Source organism: Manacus vitellinus, unplaced genomic scaffold (assembly GCF_001715985.3).
Source record: "Manacus vitellinus isolate BGI_N305 unplaced genomic scaffold, ASM171598v3 scaffold_22_pilon, whole genome shotgun sequence".
NCBI lineage: Eukaryota > Metazoa > Chordata > Aves > Passeriformes > Pipridae > Manacus > Manacus vitellinus.
The window spans coordinates 5612931-5628318 of NW_021939632.1; the positions used below are offsets into that span (position 1 = coordinate 5612931).

At 42.1% G+C, this 15388-nt stretch overlaps 1 protein-coding gene across 1 annotated transcript in view; it reads right to left on the minus strand.

The window, feature by feature from the left end:
- The window catches only part of RALB (RAS like proto-oncogene B), a 49783-nt gene that overhangs the window by 11042 nt on the left and 23353 nt on the right, over positions 1–15388 (minus strand). The window lies entirely within an intron of this gene.

The following is a 15388-nucleotide window of genomic DNA, read 5'->3' on the forward strand; positions in this document are numbered from 1 at the left end:
TGGCTTTTGATCTCTTCCCTACATAGGCTCAGAAAAAGTACAGATACACAGTAAATTGGCAGCAACAAGTTGCAGAAAGTCTTATGACATGGCATTAGCATTTATTTTACACTCTTCCTGCCTTTTGATGCTGCAAATCTAATTTGTTTTGAGGAAAAAAAAAATCCTGCTTTACTGCAAGAAAGTCTCAGTTCCTATTCCTCTCCTGATATTGCAAAGCCATGAAGGAGTAAGCTGCTATAAACAAGCCCTAGCTAATGAGCCTTTGTTTGTGAGTTATGCAAGCCTAGTAATTAAGTGCTGGAGACTTCTTAAAAATAATACTGCTTTTTTTGTTTGTTTGTTTTTTTAAGAGTAGCTGGACACAGTAGTTGTATCAGAAGTTCAAGCAGTAGCTGCCACACTGATTAGCACAGAGCAGCATCTCTAGGGACAGCACACTGAGGAGAAAAGCAGAAGTAACCGATACAAAAAGATGTGACACTAGTCAGGATTTCCACACAGAAAAAAACCCCAATATGTGTATTTCAGACATACCATGGTATAATGGAAATGCTCATAAGATATAAGGGGTAGTGGTCCTTCTGTCCTCAGAACACAACAAAGGACTCCAGCTGTTCATATCCTGGTGGAGTGTTGCAAGGAGACCAGCAGACTGTTCAGAAAGCACTGCTGTAACAAGTGGCTATATCAGCCTTGATTTACAGCAGCACACTTTAATCCAGAAGCACAGAAGCAATGGGCCTACCAGGAGTCTCAATTTTGCCTGGACACATCTACTCCAGAAAGACACTGGAACTGCCACACCAACACCATCAAGTTCTACTGTATGGCAATACAAGGCCTACAGTAGAAGTTATTGAGCACTTCATTGGAAAAAACTTCATGGCAACCAGCTACCCTAAACAAAATTAACCAGAGACTAAGGAATTATCAGCTACAAACACGACTATTTAGCCTGGAAAGGGGCCTTTGGATGCTGTTCAGTCCAAACTTTCCCGTTCAAGCAGTTTGCTTCAAGCAACCAAGTTCATGTGCCCCTGACAATTGCATGGCTAGCCTGGACAACTTCCCCTGGGGTACACTGATGACAATGATTTATTCCCCCCTTGTCATGACTTGATGTTCTGAAAAGCAACAAATCAAACTAAGTTCTCACTGACTACTGCATACAAGAACAAACATGCCAACAATCAAGAATTGCCCTCAGGACAGCATTTTCAAACATCTGAGCAGCAGTATTTTTCCATGCAGAACTTTATACTCACACCTCTTTGCTACATACATTCAGTACAGTAATGCAAATGAATCATCTTTAAAGGTTCATTCAACAATAAACATTGGTAAGTGAAGACAGATATTTTCCCCTGGTAATCTTCTCTATTTTGTTATACATCAGCTCTCTCATCCAGGACACTCCTTAGTACAGAAAGGGGATGTAACAACTCCTACTTCTCCACAGGTTTTCCCTGTACCGTGCAAAAACAAATTTGTTGGGGACAGTGAATTCAGCCTTTGTACAGACATTCTAAATCAGAAGAAGATTGCAAGATTGGTTTTTAATTCTTAGTCACCAGAGAGGAAAAGAACAAAGCTCCCTGCCAGGGGAATGTGGAAAAACTGGGAGAAAACACAACAGGCAGCATCTGAACTTCAGAAGCTGTTGCTGAAAGGCTTGCTTTGCCTATGGTCCACATGGTAAACTAGAATTCAGCTTGCTTGCACATACACACTCAGGGCATAAAAGCTACAGATTGACCACACAATGAGATAGTTTGGGGACTTTCTGTGTTCCCAAAATAACACAGCTTGCTCTTGGTAAATTGTAGAGAATTCTGTTTCGTCCTAGTTCAAGAGTAGTCTGTCCTGACAGTAGTAGATAAGCTGCTTTCTGGAGAAGCCAAGGGACCCTTAGCTACTTTTCAGTGTAATACCACATCTTTATCTGGTCATAATAAAAGAATAGCTGCCTTTTAGGTAAAATACTGACAAACTTGATTCAGTACAAGATCATCATAGAGGTAAGCGAAGAGAATATTTAAATGCTTCCTTCGCCACCCTGCCTCAACTGGCCAGTAGCAACTGCAAGGTCTGTCTTACAATATTACTTGGCTTGTAATCAAAGTATACTATTAAACAAAACCCATCCAGTAGAATATAAATTTACAGTTCAATTGCATCTAAAGCTCTTAATGACCAAGGTACTTGATCTTCCCTGCAGAGCTGTTACAAGTGCCACTTGAATTTTTCAGAGCATCAGGACTGCATGAACCCTCTGAATGCAGGAGTACACTCGCAGCACAACCCCGATGTTGTACACACTCAGTGAGGTCCCAGAAGCTTCACACAAAGCGTCTCTTCTTTGGTGGCAGCAGAGGGAGCGTGGCCCCCTCCAGCCCCAGCGCACCCAGGCAGTACAGAGGACAAGGCAAGGCTGGAGCAGTGTGACACAGGATTGATACAGGCAGTGTCAGTGCAGAAGTACCAGTGCTTGCAGAACAACAGGCTGAAAGCACATCACTGGTTCAGAAAGGGGCATGGTGAGATTTTAATAGGAATAATCTAACAGAACAAGAGAAGGCATCAGAGCCAACTGTTTGTTTACTTGTATTTCCACCTCTGCAGCCCAAGAAACAGTTTACACACCATGGTTCAAAGCTCACATCTAACAGTTCCTTGAGGTTAAAAAAAATAATCTGTTAACACAAGTGGAAGCTCTTTCCTCAGCCATCTCTGACTAAGGAAGGATGAATTTTCTTCCTATTCTGCAGATTAAATATCCTTGAGGCAATCAAGACACTGACAATAACTCATCTGTTCACAGAAAAGCAAGTCTTGGGAAATCCAACCACCAAAAATGCAGCAGTGTCTAGAAGAATCTGTGACGGTTTCAGCTGCTTTAAAACATCACTCAATTACCTTCAGTTTAAGGCAATGTAAATTTGAAGCAAAGAGTCTTAATACACCTGTTGAAGAGCTCACTCTGAATAAGTGTCCAAACAAGACACCTAATGCTGTGGTAAGTATCCCTCCTCTCCCACATTGCTTTTTAGTTGTTGTTTGAGTACGGTTTATTTCCAGCAAGATTTACCCTCCTCTGACAGGAAGCCAAACAATCCAGTCTAAGGCAGTAAGTCAATCTATTTAATTTCCATCTGTCATTTTACCCTCAAATTTAATGACACCATGTTGAACTTCGTAAGCTAACTGTCATAAGCTCTAAAAAAATCAACAAAAAAAAGGCCCTGACCTTCTGAAAGGTTGGGGTTTTTTTGGAGGAGGGGAAGGGAAGGGAGCAGAGGGTGGGCGGTTTCTTCTGGTTACGGTTCATCCTGTTTTGAAATAAAGTGCTAGACAGACACCATGTCAGAGAATAAACTTTTTCAGGCAGTCTTTCATCTTTAAGAAATCAGAAGTAATTACCTGCTTCATCTGTTTTAGAAGATAAGGATTAAGCCATTGACTTGATAACTCTACATTTATTTTATAATAGGTAACACAAAGCCCTATGCACAATAGGAGCTTTGTGATGCTAGTGAAAGATGCTCTTCAGACCAAGAAAGGAAGATTACACCAGCCAGAGGCTGCCCACATGAAGCAGACCAGGATCTACAAATCAAACCACAGGAGTTACTAATCAGCTGTTTTGATTTAGACTTCTGAAGGTCTGTTCTTGGCCACAGGACTAATCAAATCATGCCATCTCCAATGTAAGATACCTAACCCTAAGATCAGCAATTATTTCAGCCTTCCCTTGTCTTATCTGTTTAGATCATGACTTCTCCAGGTTAACTAAGGCCCCCTGCACAATGTTGTGTCATTCTTGGCTGGTCCCTCGAAACTTCAAGGCAATTGTTTATAAACATATTAATAAACTCCTTTCAAACTGCTTTTTCTCCACCCTCTCCTCAACATAAACAGTTAAACTGCTCAGAACACAGTTTACAAACAGGACTGGTTTACCTAACACCAAGACTCAAAGGCTATAACTGAATAACTCCACAGATTTCAAAACAGACCACGCTTTTACATCCCTTTTTGCTTCACGTGCATTAAGACTCCACAGTTATACATCACTTAAAGGAAAAAGCACTTGTCACTTCACAAGAAAGGAGCCCATTCTGCAACAGCCATGCAAATACATAGAAAAAAACATGAGAAGCTTCACTAAGGCTATATGTTTTCAAATAAATATTCTGTTACTAAATAAATAAAAAAAATTCTAGACCGCTCCAAAGGCTTTAATTGGAATTGCTTCCAGTTCTTCCATTCAGTTTGAGATTTAAAACTGAAATAAAGCTCTAATCTCAAAATTGCTGAGATCAGCCCTTGTTCTCTTGCTGTGCAGCTGATATCTTTGGACATTTCTTTTCATTGCTATCCTGCCACTGAAAGCAGCCATTCTTTGGATTTTAAACCAGGATTCTAGAAACCCTTAGCCCAATAGCTTGACAGAGAAGCTTTGTTAAACCCTTCAGATACCTACTTTTAAAGGAAAATCTGGGTATTCAACCTATTATAAAGACTTAAATATGATGTCATCAAAAGCAAGCACAGAAAGAACAAGGTTTTGCAACAGTATTTTAGTGATCCTCATTTATCAGAATACGAATTAGAGACTTTGAAGTGTTTGGTTCTGTGATATGCCCAAAAGAATGCAGTCACAGAAATTCCCTGAATCACAAAACTAATTAACAATCTCACTGAGCTATGAACTGTGAGAGCTCCTCAGTTGTTCTGAGGTTATCCAGAAAATACTGGAGTACTGAAATTTCATCAGTTTTCAATGGACTGTAAATGCTCCAACTGGTAATTCACTAAAAAAATTTGAGATTAAGTGGCATATTTAATGCAACTGAAAATTTTAGGATATGCAGGTTGAAAAATTAAAAATGCTACTCTGTTCTCTTTTGCTGTGCTAGTATCTTATCTCTTGGCATATATCCAGTTACTGGTTTTCAAGCGAAACAAAGACCATCACATCATGTGCTTGGTAGAAATTCCTGCTTGGGATATCCTTGTATCCTTCCCCACTTACTGCTGGGTGCTTCTAGCTTCTCAGTTGAGGTTTTAGATTTTTCTGGGCCATGTTTAATTAGATGAAGGAATTCATTCAGCTTGAGATGTCTTGCAGAGCACATTGGGACAGCAGTTTCACGGTCCCCATTTATATCACCCAATGCTGCTCTCACCATCCCCTCTCCCTCAGTTCCCTCTCCCTTGCCCCTGGCTGTTCAGGTCCATCTCCTCCTGCAGGAGAGCACAGCTGACTGGGCCTGCCAGTCATATCTGCAAGGCCACGTTGCCTCAGTGGTGATGTGAAGGAAGAAAAACAGTTTCTACAGCTGAGGCCAAAGAAGATGGAACTACAGCAGCCAAAAGGTTACTTATATTGCTGCAGAAACGGGGCGGTTCCCTGATCCTGTTCTCATTACACTCCTTAAAAAGGGTGCTGGTGCAGCCATCACCTACTGCAGCGTCCAGGCTGAGCACTGGAGTGAAACCCAAGCCTGAGATTTGCTTTTGGTAACTAGGCATTTTCTCTACCTAAGATCTACAAGTAGACTTGCAGTTGCAAAGCTAAGGGCGCCGGGCAGGAAGCTCAAAATGGATTTTGAAAACATAATACTTTATAATATCAGGAGAAAAAGTAAGAATTTAAGGCAAGGAACTACTTTACTCTGTACACATATGCTTTATATAGGTTAGATCCTTGTTCAAAGTGGCAACAGCCATACACAGGAAAAAACCCACAGAATATTACATTTACTTTATACACTGAAAGTTACAATTCACAATGTAGCTGAAAGTTAGATTACACTAGTTTCAAACAATTATTATTAGTTACTAATCCCACCTAAACCTCCCAGAATTCTGTGTACATTTAAAGACACTGGCTGTCACAGCTACACTCTAGGAGCAACTACTACACTGCTAGTTAACAGACACAAGAAACAAGACTAGTGAGTTCACTACGTTACAGCAGTTTAAGGTTAAACCAGAACCTGAAGCCAGATCAAGATTATTCTCCATCCCCTACAAGACTGGGAAAAGGATAAGCACAGATTGAGGAACCGTTTTAATTCAGAATTATATTTCATCAAATTAACCAGACTGGAGTTTTAGTTTCCATAATAAGAAAGACTGCAGACTGTGAGATGAACTTGTAGCGAAGGAGAGTCCCAAAGACTTGGTCATCTGGAACACATCATAGGCAGTATAAAGCAGTATTTCTAATATAGTTGTGATTGGAAGTCCTCTCTGCATGCACAAAGAGGACCCAGAAATCACACTAAAATATCCCAACACTATCAATAGCAGACACCAAGCCACTGGATGCCAGCCGATTCAGATTAAGAATCCCTACTAGTGATCCTGGCCTCCACACCATATCTTACTTTTCACTATTCTACAATCTGCATGCAAAGCCATCTTCAGCTCTCCACTTAGATTTAATTTGCTTAATAAGATCAAGCGATCTTTAGAAGAGTGGACTTACTATACAAAGTTATTTTTTTGACACCTACAGCTATGTAGAACATGAAGAACAGGAGATTCCCAGGTACATTGCTACTTAAAGTGACCATTATCCCAGTAACCTACAAAAGTCTAGCACGATCTACTTTGCAACAGGTTATAGCTGGACTTGGACAACCTCACCTTTCAAGGCTGTCTTCAGATCTGGTCACACAACAGTGATCTATTTTAAGTACGAAATACCTGTATATACTCAGCACATCTCCCACCTCCCCCTTGATCCTTGCCAAGCATCGTCCAACTCAGAATTCCGAGTTTTCAGAGATGGATCATTACAGCTTGGAAAGCAAATCTGACAGTATTTTACTTACATCTACTTACTAGATAAAATTCTTAAATATATGCCCTCTTGCATCATTCAGTACAGGACCATTCCCGATCACTCATTACAAACAGACAAAACTTTACACATTAGCAGTAACCTCAAGCCAATAACCTTGCTAAGAATAATCTTGATGTCTAAGGAAAGCTGGAATTAAATCCTGTCCAAGTCTGTAGCAAGGTTACAACCTTCAAAGATTTAGTCACAGGAAAGATTCAGTCTAGTTAGTCTGAGCATCACAAGAACAAGACTTTAAGGCAACCCTTTAAAACTGAACTCAGATCTTAGCTGAAGTGAAATATAAGCAAGTGCATACATATCCCTGTTCCTAAGGAACTTAAATATCTGAGTTTGTTTCATTTGGGTTTTTTTAGTTGTTGTTGTTTTGTTTTTTTTTGTTTGTTTTTTTTTTCAGAATTCCCTTAGAGTGAAAGTAACTTGTTTCTGATCAGTAGCTAAGTGATGAAGAAAAACGACTTGCCTTAAACTGTGCTTTTAAGGCACTGGCGCACTCCCCCCACCAAAAAAAAATAAAAATCACATATATCTATAAGTAAATAAGGTTGCAATGTCATGATAAAAGCTAATGCTCTTAAATGCCAGGTATCAATTGTATCAAGACATTATCCTTGCATGTAGGCAACACAAAGTTATTAGAATTGCCTCACTGTTGCACAGACAGCACACAGAATCATCAGTTACAGAGCTTTATGGGGCAAAAACAAAGGAAATCACCATCCCATTTTCCGTATTATTCAGCACAGAGCAACTAGCAGATTGTACGTAGCACCAAGCAGAATATACTCTTTATTTCAGCAAGATAGTGTTACCTGAAGTGGAAGTCATATGACAGTAATGCCATTACAGCTAAAACCAATTCTTCTGTAGGGAGATATCTAGTCAGACCTCTCCAATTACTTTCAGGAAGCCTCCAAGTCTAATATTAACACCCAGGAGACATATTGCAGACAGACTATTGAAGAAAAGGATCTATCACATTGCTCTAATCCCAGCAAGAACTTGCTAGGAAACCTGACAGAAATCTTCTACAAGCACAAAGACTGAGTTAGTACCATTAACCAGTATTACTATGCTAAGAGTTTGTCACTGTGGTGGTAACAGACTAGTTGCCTAAGTACTTAGGGTGAATTATGACACCATTGTTCACACTAGTCAACTAGGTTCATACCAGAAAAGTGACACTTAGACAACAGACTTCTTCAACAGCCTCACTCCCACTGAATTGCAAAGTGTACTTCAACTGTGCTTCCTCTGAAAGCTCATCCATGCAGAAGCACGTTCACCTTTGATACACAGCATACACTAAGAGATGCTTCAGACGCTAAACTAATACCGACTCTTAATTGGATCTCCAGGAGCATAACAAACACAACAGACAAATCAAATATCTCATTTTACAATCAGTGTCTTAGGTGGCACACCAGAGTTCAAAATAACCTAGATGAAAATCTTACTTCAGTACCAGGTTACAATGTGGTTTCAGTTACTTCAGTGAAAAACCTGCAACTATATAACCCACAAAGAAGTTGCCACTAACATTGATTTAGCAAATTCCAAAAAGGCCAATTCAGCCAGAAGAATGCTACAGAGTCGCAGGAGCTGTTATGAATGTTACCCAGTCAAATTCCCTCCCCAACCATGGTCTGGTAGAATCTTGGGAATATAGCACCAAATACTGCAGACAGGCCACAGTCTGCTACCATTTGCTCCACCAGAGGATGTATCTCACTAGATCACGCTTGCCTTCAGTTTTCCTAGTGAACCAGATGCTTGGGATAAATCACAAGTCTAAACACCATTTAGTTTGGTATAAGTAATACCAGCAGAAGCAACTGTGTCTGCCCATACAATTACATTCCTTGCTCCTAAACTCAAGTCACGTAATGTATCATGTTCATATCTCTATTTGGAAAATGTAAGCCACTGTTGAGCTCACATTTGATGCAGATAGGCAAGTAGTAACCCTCTACCCTGGGTTTACTCTTAACTACAGAGTCCTACCTCCCCAGGGGCACTGGGGAATCATCTTCCTGTAGCCTCTGAAAGTACTTCCACTATTTTAAGCACTTAACTGAGGGGTTCACAGATATATACCGTGATATATACACTCAGCTCCCTCAATCAGGTGACTTAACACAAGTGCCAACCTTTCTCCCATCTTTCAGTCAATGCATTTCCAGCACACAAAGCAACAACAGTGTCATTTAGTACCTCAGATAATTATTAGTTATCCATAATTCAGCTGTTGTGTTGTCACCTTTAAACAGGTTTCTTCACTTCAGTTTACCCCATCAGGCAGAGTGAATACCATACAAAAAGGATTCTGCATATACAAGAAGATACCTTTGTACAGGACCAAGAACAGATGTTTCCAATAACAAACAGACATGTAGTTTTCCAGACTACTGCAGTCATGTACTTTATAACAAAACCAAAAGCAGTATTTCTATCTTCAAATATGAACTGTATTATTACGCCAGTGCAGAGGTCACATCCTATTTCAGTACAGCTATTCAAAGTTAATAAAACTAAAAAGCTGTGGAGAGCTTCCCTTACAGGAGAAGTCTTATCCTTGGTCTTCCTCACAAAGCCTTTGCCTACCACTATAAAAATATTTACAGCCAAACATGATCTCCAACCAGAGCCTCCAGAGTGCTATAGAATGAAGAGTGGCACAATATAACATGCTTGTTCATAACTCTGAACAAGTTTTGGGTGGCAGAGTGTTAACTAAGAACCACTTCAACACAGAGAATTAGAACACACTTATTTCAGGACACTTGCCTTTATGACCTAACAAGTGACAGGTCACATGAAAATACAGAACCAATGCAGAATATAAGATATGCATTTATCCTTGTGTGCTCTTGGAGACATTTCCTCTCTCCACAGTACACATTACCAGAAAAAAAAATCTACTATTCTGATACACAGCCAGCTCATCACATAAGCTCTCGTGCCCCTGCTAGGAAATCAGCACAACAGGGTGCTTCTGTACACTAATGCATGCAGCACAGGGATCAGGTGGGAGATGCTGGGGTTATAACCTCCCTGGGATCAGAGAGATGAGCTAGCTCTCACAGTTGGAGTGCTGCTGTGGATAGCTACAGGCTCTCTAGGACAGATCAGCCAACAAGGCAAGGCAGGAGAGTTGCCCTTCCCCTGAGAAAAGCTGGAGTGCACAAAGCTCTACCTACAGATGATAATGAGCCACTTTATGGGTCACGAGTAGCACAGTCACCAGGAGGACTAGACTAGATTGTCTCCAGAAGTGTCTTCCAGCTTCAGTAACTCCATAAGTCAAGTCTGTGTCCCAGCAATGCATTGCTACAAATCTTATCTCTGAGGAGTCTTTGGAAGTGGAAGGCCTATTTGCCAACTTGCACAAGTAGTCCAGCAGAGCTACAAGATTTACAGCCAGTCCATGATGACTAACACATAATTAGAAACCTTAACTAATACTTATTTACAAGAGTATAACAGGGGTCATTACTCTGCTATGACCCCTGTTATACAATTATACTATATGATAGCTACTATTAGAAGACAGTTGTGAATATTAAGGAAAGGAGTTGGACAAGAGCACTGCTTGATCCCTGTTTTACAAGCTAAATGAAGATAAAGATGTACAGTATCACCACCAGTCAACTTGTCTAGTAATTTTAATTAGTTTCCTTCCATTATAACTTCAGAACAGATTCAACCCATAAAGCCTACTTTGAATTTAGTTTGCATTATAAGACAAACTTAAAATTCCTAATGTTTGCAGAATTGTTTAAAATATGAAATTGATTCCTAGATTGTGCTTTGAAACATGATCAAGTAGAAAGAAAAACAGCACCAGTTTCAAGCACACATTCCTGACTTTTGAAAGACCATTTCCTTAAATTGCTTGGATAGTCTATTTTATGACATGGTAGATAAAAGCAGAAAGCTGCCATAAAAGTCATTCAGTGAGACTTCTTGGTGAGTAAAGTAATGAGAATTCCTTACCTACCCAAAATGAAATCTCACAGTAAACCATGAACACTAAATAGCAGAAAAGCACCATCATGGAGAGGAGTTTCTTACCACAGCAGCAGTTTAGTGGAAAGGCTGTATCACAGATCACTATGTACTTTAGGACTGGCTCATTCTAAGCAGGGATCAGCTTCCCTAGTTAGCAAAACCACCTCTTTTCTGGAAGGCTGAGGCAATTCGCAACCAACTTGATCTAAAACAACTTCACTTGCTAAATGTCTGCTTTAGAGTGGTGCCCAAGGCAGAGCCCTCCTGAGCACTAACCTTATAAAACATCTGCTTTAAAAAAAAGCCACTTTGGTGTTCTGCGACATGGAGTCCAGAGTTCAGGTAGCTCCTACAAATAGTCTTTTAAAGTGCTTCACCATGTTTTGAGTACAATCCTTTAATGCAGTACTCTACAACAGCCTGTCAAGTGGGATTGTTTTCTTTGATAAACCTGTGATTCAAACCACTACCTTGCAAAAAAAACCCCCAAAACCACCAATATTAAATCTAAGTTGGAAACATTCTTTAACATGTCCATCTACCATGCCCAAAATGGGGGCTTAAGTCTGGGTCTTCAGTATTCTTCTGAAGAATAATCTTTTTCACTACAGGTAAAGATATATACAGAAAGAGCTAGAAACCAGGGATGTCACAGCACCTGCTTAACTCAGCATGCTCTCAGCTTTCCAGTTCTATGCTTTGACTTCGGATTAGTTTTGACACATTCCAAATTTAAGAAGAACATATTAAAAACTCCAGTTTCATTGCATTATTAGTGACCTGAAATATTTCACATTAATCACTTCAACTGACAGCAACACTAATTCACAAAGTAACAGCTGACAGGATTAAGACTTTAACAAATGCTTATAATCCTAGAACAAATTCTTTCAGTTTTTGACTTGTGATCCTGCACAGATTCCTAGTCAGGACTGCACTTCCCTTAAGACTCATGGTCCTGTAATCAACCATTATTCCTTCGTCAACCACTTCAGCAAGGAGGGCTATGGGCTCAGGGTCCCAGAGAAAACAGTTCAAAGTGACTGTTCTACGCAAGCACTTTGTCACCATAAAGATCCAAGTAGCTACTTACACATCAGCCTAAATAACATTCTCACATTACATGACTTCATGACTTTCATCTTGACAGGTCTTGAAAAACACATTTGCACATCCCAAGCACAAGAGACAAAACAGATCCTCTAATATTACTATTAAAGCAGTATTTGGAAGAACATGAAGAGATAAAGCATGAGTTATACACGCTCATCTTGCTTAAGTGACAAGACAACTTGATATTTCTGGGGCAGACATTGAGGAAAGTTGCTTAGTCTTGTTTATTGGGCTAAAATGACTGCTCTTTAGCAGATATCAACAAGGACATTTAAAATATCTGTTCTTTAGCCTCGTCAAGGGACAGGCAGCAACTGTATCATAGAACAAATGCCACAAAATTGATTAGTACCACTAGGAGAACAAAACAGACAAGATTGTTTGCTGACTTTGCTGCTTCACACAATAGCAGGTAACAAGCAATGGAACCTTATCACACTGCTTGACAGTGGTGAGAACTGTTAGCAGAGACATGGGGGTGGAAGAGAGGTGAAGAGAGAAAAAAAATCTAAAGAACTGCAGGTTTTTATCAGCAGGATAGCACTTCCAAGTCAAAACAGAATGAGTTTGAGAATACAGCTGCTATCTAACCTGGCTGATAATTAGGATCAGCACCAGTAAGTCAATCAGGCAAAAGTTACTTGAAGTCAGGCACACAGGGAATGAAAAGCAGCAAGCACCTACGTTTATATTCTTCAGTGGCCTCCCCAGCCACTGCCTTTCACTCAAACCCCAGAGACCACTACTCCCATCCCAAGCTCTTTGCTACAGGCACAAGACACCTGCTGACCTTAAGCACTGTTTGTCTTGATACCACTATGCACTTGCATTCCCATGAGTGCCCACTGCCTGCACAGCTGCCATGAGAAACAGGCTCCTTCAGTACCCCTGCTAAGAGAGGCTATTAATTCACATGAATTCATTGTGTAATAGAAAGCAATTCACTTAATCAGTCACATGGAGTTTGAATTTAGTCAATAAGAAATTATAAAGTGCAATTATCCGCTGCATGGAAAGGGAACAGAGTTTACAAAGCAACAGGACAAGAACAAACTACGAACCAGATTCCCAAATCATGATCCTAGGGCTTGTTCTGCTGTACCACATGGCCACTTCTGCTCTGTTCACAGGACAGTTTTGTTCCTTATGAAGTTTGGACACCAACACTTCCCAGAGAAGCAAGCCATTTTATCCAGCATTTGGTCAAATAACAGTAGGGCTCAATCAATTAAGCTGCTGCTGAAAAAACTTAGAGCCTGAAAGAGGCATTAGATCACAGGAACTGTAAACCATCCAAGATTTCAGTGTACACATCCAAGTTGTCTAGGCAGGGTCCCGTCATCACTGACTTGATTTCATCAAAATCTCTCAACTGCTCTTCTACCCAGATTTCCAGTACCACTGCACTGACAATTAGAGACAAGTTTGAGAGTTTTAAAGGAGGGCCAAGAAAGGATATTGTCTGGTCAAATTAAGCTTTCAGTTAAAGAGTTTTTGCAAAGCATTCCAGCTAAATCTTCAAACTAGAAATTCCTCTGCAGCATATACATAATACCAGTGAAAATAGGTCAGCTTCACTTTTCTCCAGGCATGCAAAACAGAATCAAGTAGGCCTACTCCAAAAGAGGGGTAAAACAATTTACTACTAAAAGTCTAATATAGGAAACTGATTTACAGGAGCACTCTGAAGACTTTTCTATTTCTTAAATGGAGTATTTAATACAAGAAATAAATGCAAAAAGTGTCACCATGGTAAGTTGATATAATCTCATAGTAAGCAAAAACCTAAGTTCAGTGTACAGAAGTGATTGAAGCAGTAGGTAAAATTATTCTAAAAAGTCTGCTATATGTGAATAAGTGTAAAGGTGCTATTGTCAAGTAAAATTGAGCTGTTGCTATTAAATTGCAGAATCACTGAATATTCTGAGTTGGAAGGGACCCACAAGGATCAACTCTCTGTAATAAAATTATTTTCAGCCTTCAAGCAAATCACTTCCAAGAACCACAAGTCTAGTTCCCAGTTGTTAGTTCCTACTGTCACTTTAACGTCAGTTGGGAGGAAGGTGTTTAAGGCATCTAAAAAAAGACAGCTTTTCCTGAAAATCACACCTCTGAGGATGTCCTTGAATAGACAGGCACTTCTTTGTCCCTCACAAGAGAAACCAGAATCTCAGAACTACAGAAGTAACGTTTGGATAGTTTTAAAAAAAAAAAAAAGCTACCTAGACTGCAGGCTACAGCCTTGAAAAATGCAAGGCTGATCCTAGTGCAGGTATAGTCTCCTTGTTCCCTTCCACTATGAAAATACCCAGGGGTAGTCAAGACTAAGTCTCCTGTTCTCAGATCAGAATCGATTCAACAGGGCTCCAGCAGAACGACCTGGTTAGGCCTCCCCCAGCTGTTCAGGAAGCATGACTGGGCTGCTTTGTCTCACCTCCGTCCCTGCCCTTCTCCAGGTAAGGTCACACCCAGGCACCACCCTTCCCTTCCTACAAGATCTACACCCGTAAGGCTGCAAGGAGGATAAAGACCGGCACAGAGAGGACCTGCCCAGATAAAACAAGATCCTTCAGGAACTTCTGGTTCGGCTGAGACCGACAGCACCCAAACCCCCTCTGTTTATCTCGCACAGACAAAACGTTATCACTTATCCTCGGGCAGCCCAGGGAAGGCAGGGCAGCTCCCGAGAAGCGGGGGCTCAAGGCCGGCTCCTCCTCGCCCTCTCCCTCCCCCAGTCCCACTTGTAGATACGAGTCACCGCCGTCCCCCGGCTCCACCTCAGCCGGCGGCACCGGGAGCCGCAGGAGCGGGCCTCCCGCCTCCCACTGCGCCCGCGCAGCCGCGGTCACCGCCGCTTCCCCGCCCGCACCCTGGTCTCCCCCCGCTGAGGGCCGCGTCCCGGGCAGAACCCCGGGCTCCCCGCGCCCCCGCAAGGCAGAGGCTGCCCCGCACACCCCGGTGACACCTCCCCTCGCCCTCCGCAGAGCGCGGACACAAGAGCGCTCAGCCCATCCCCGTGCAGCGCCAGAACCTGGCGGCTCCCGCCTCCCCTCACCGGGGGCGCGGGGCCGGGACAGCCGAGCCCCCTCCCACAATCCCGGGGTTGTGTACGGGGGATCCCGGGTTGCCCCTCGCTCTCACCTGGGGTCCGGCCGCTCGCGCGCGGCTCGCGGCCCGGGCTGTGCCCCTCGGCCCGCTGCCCGGTGCTGCCGCGCCCCCCGCTCTCATTGAGGGGCACCGCAGCCGCCCGCGCGCCCTCGCCGCGCACTTCCGCCCTCGCGGCGCCGCCTCCCTTCGGCCCGCTCTCCGCGAGCGCGCGCCCGCCCGCCCGCCGTCACGTGACGCACCCGGACCAATCGGCTCCGGGTAGCGCGGAGGGGCGGGCCG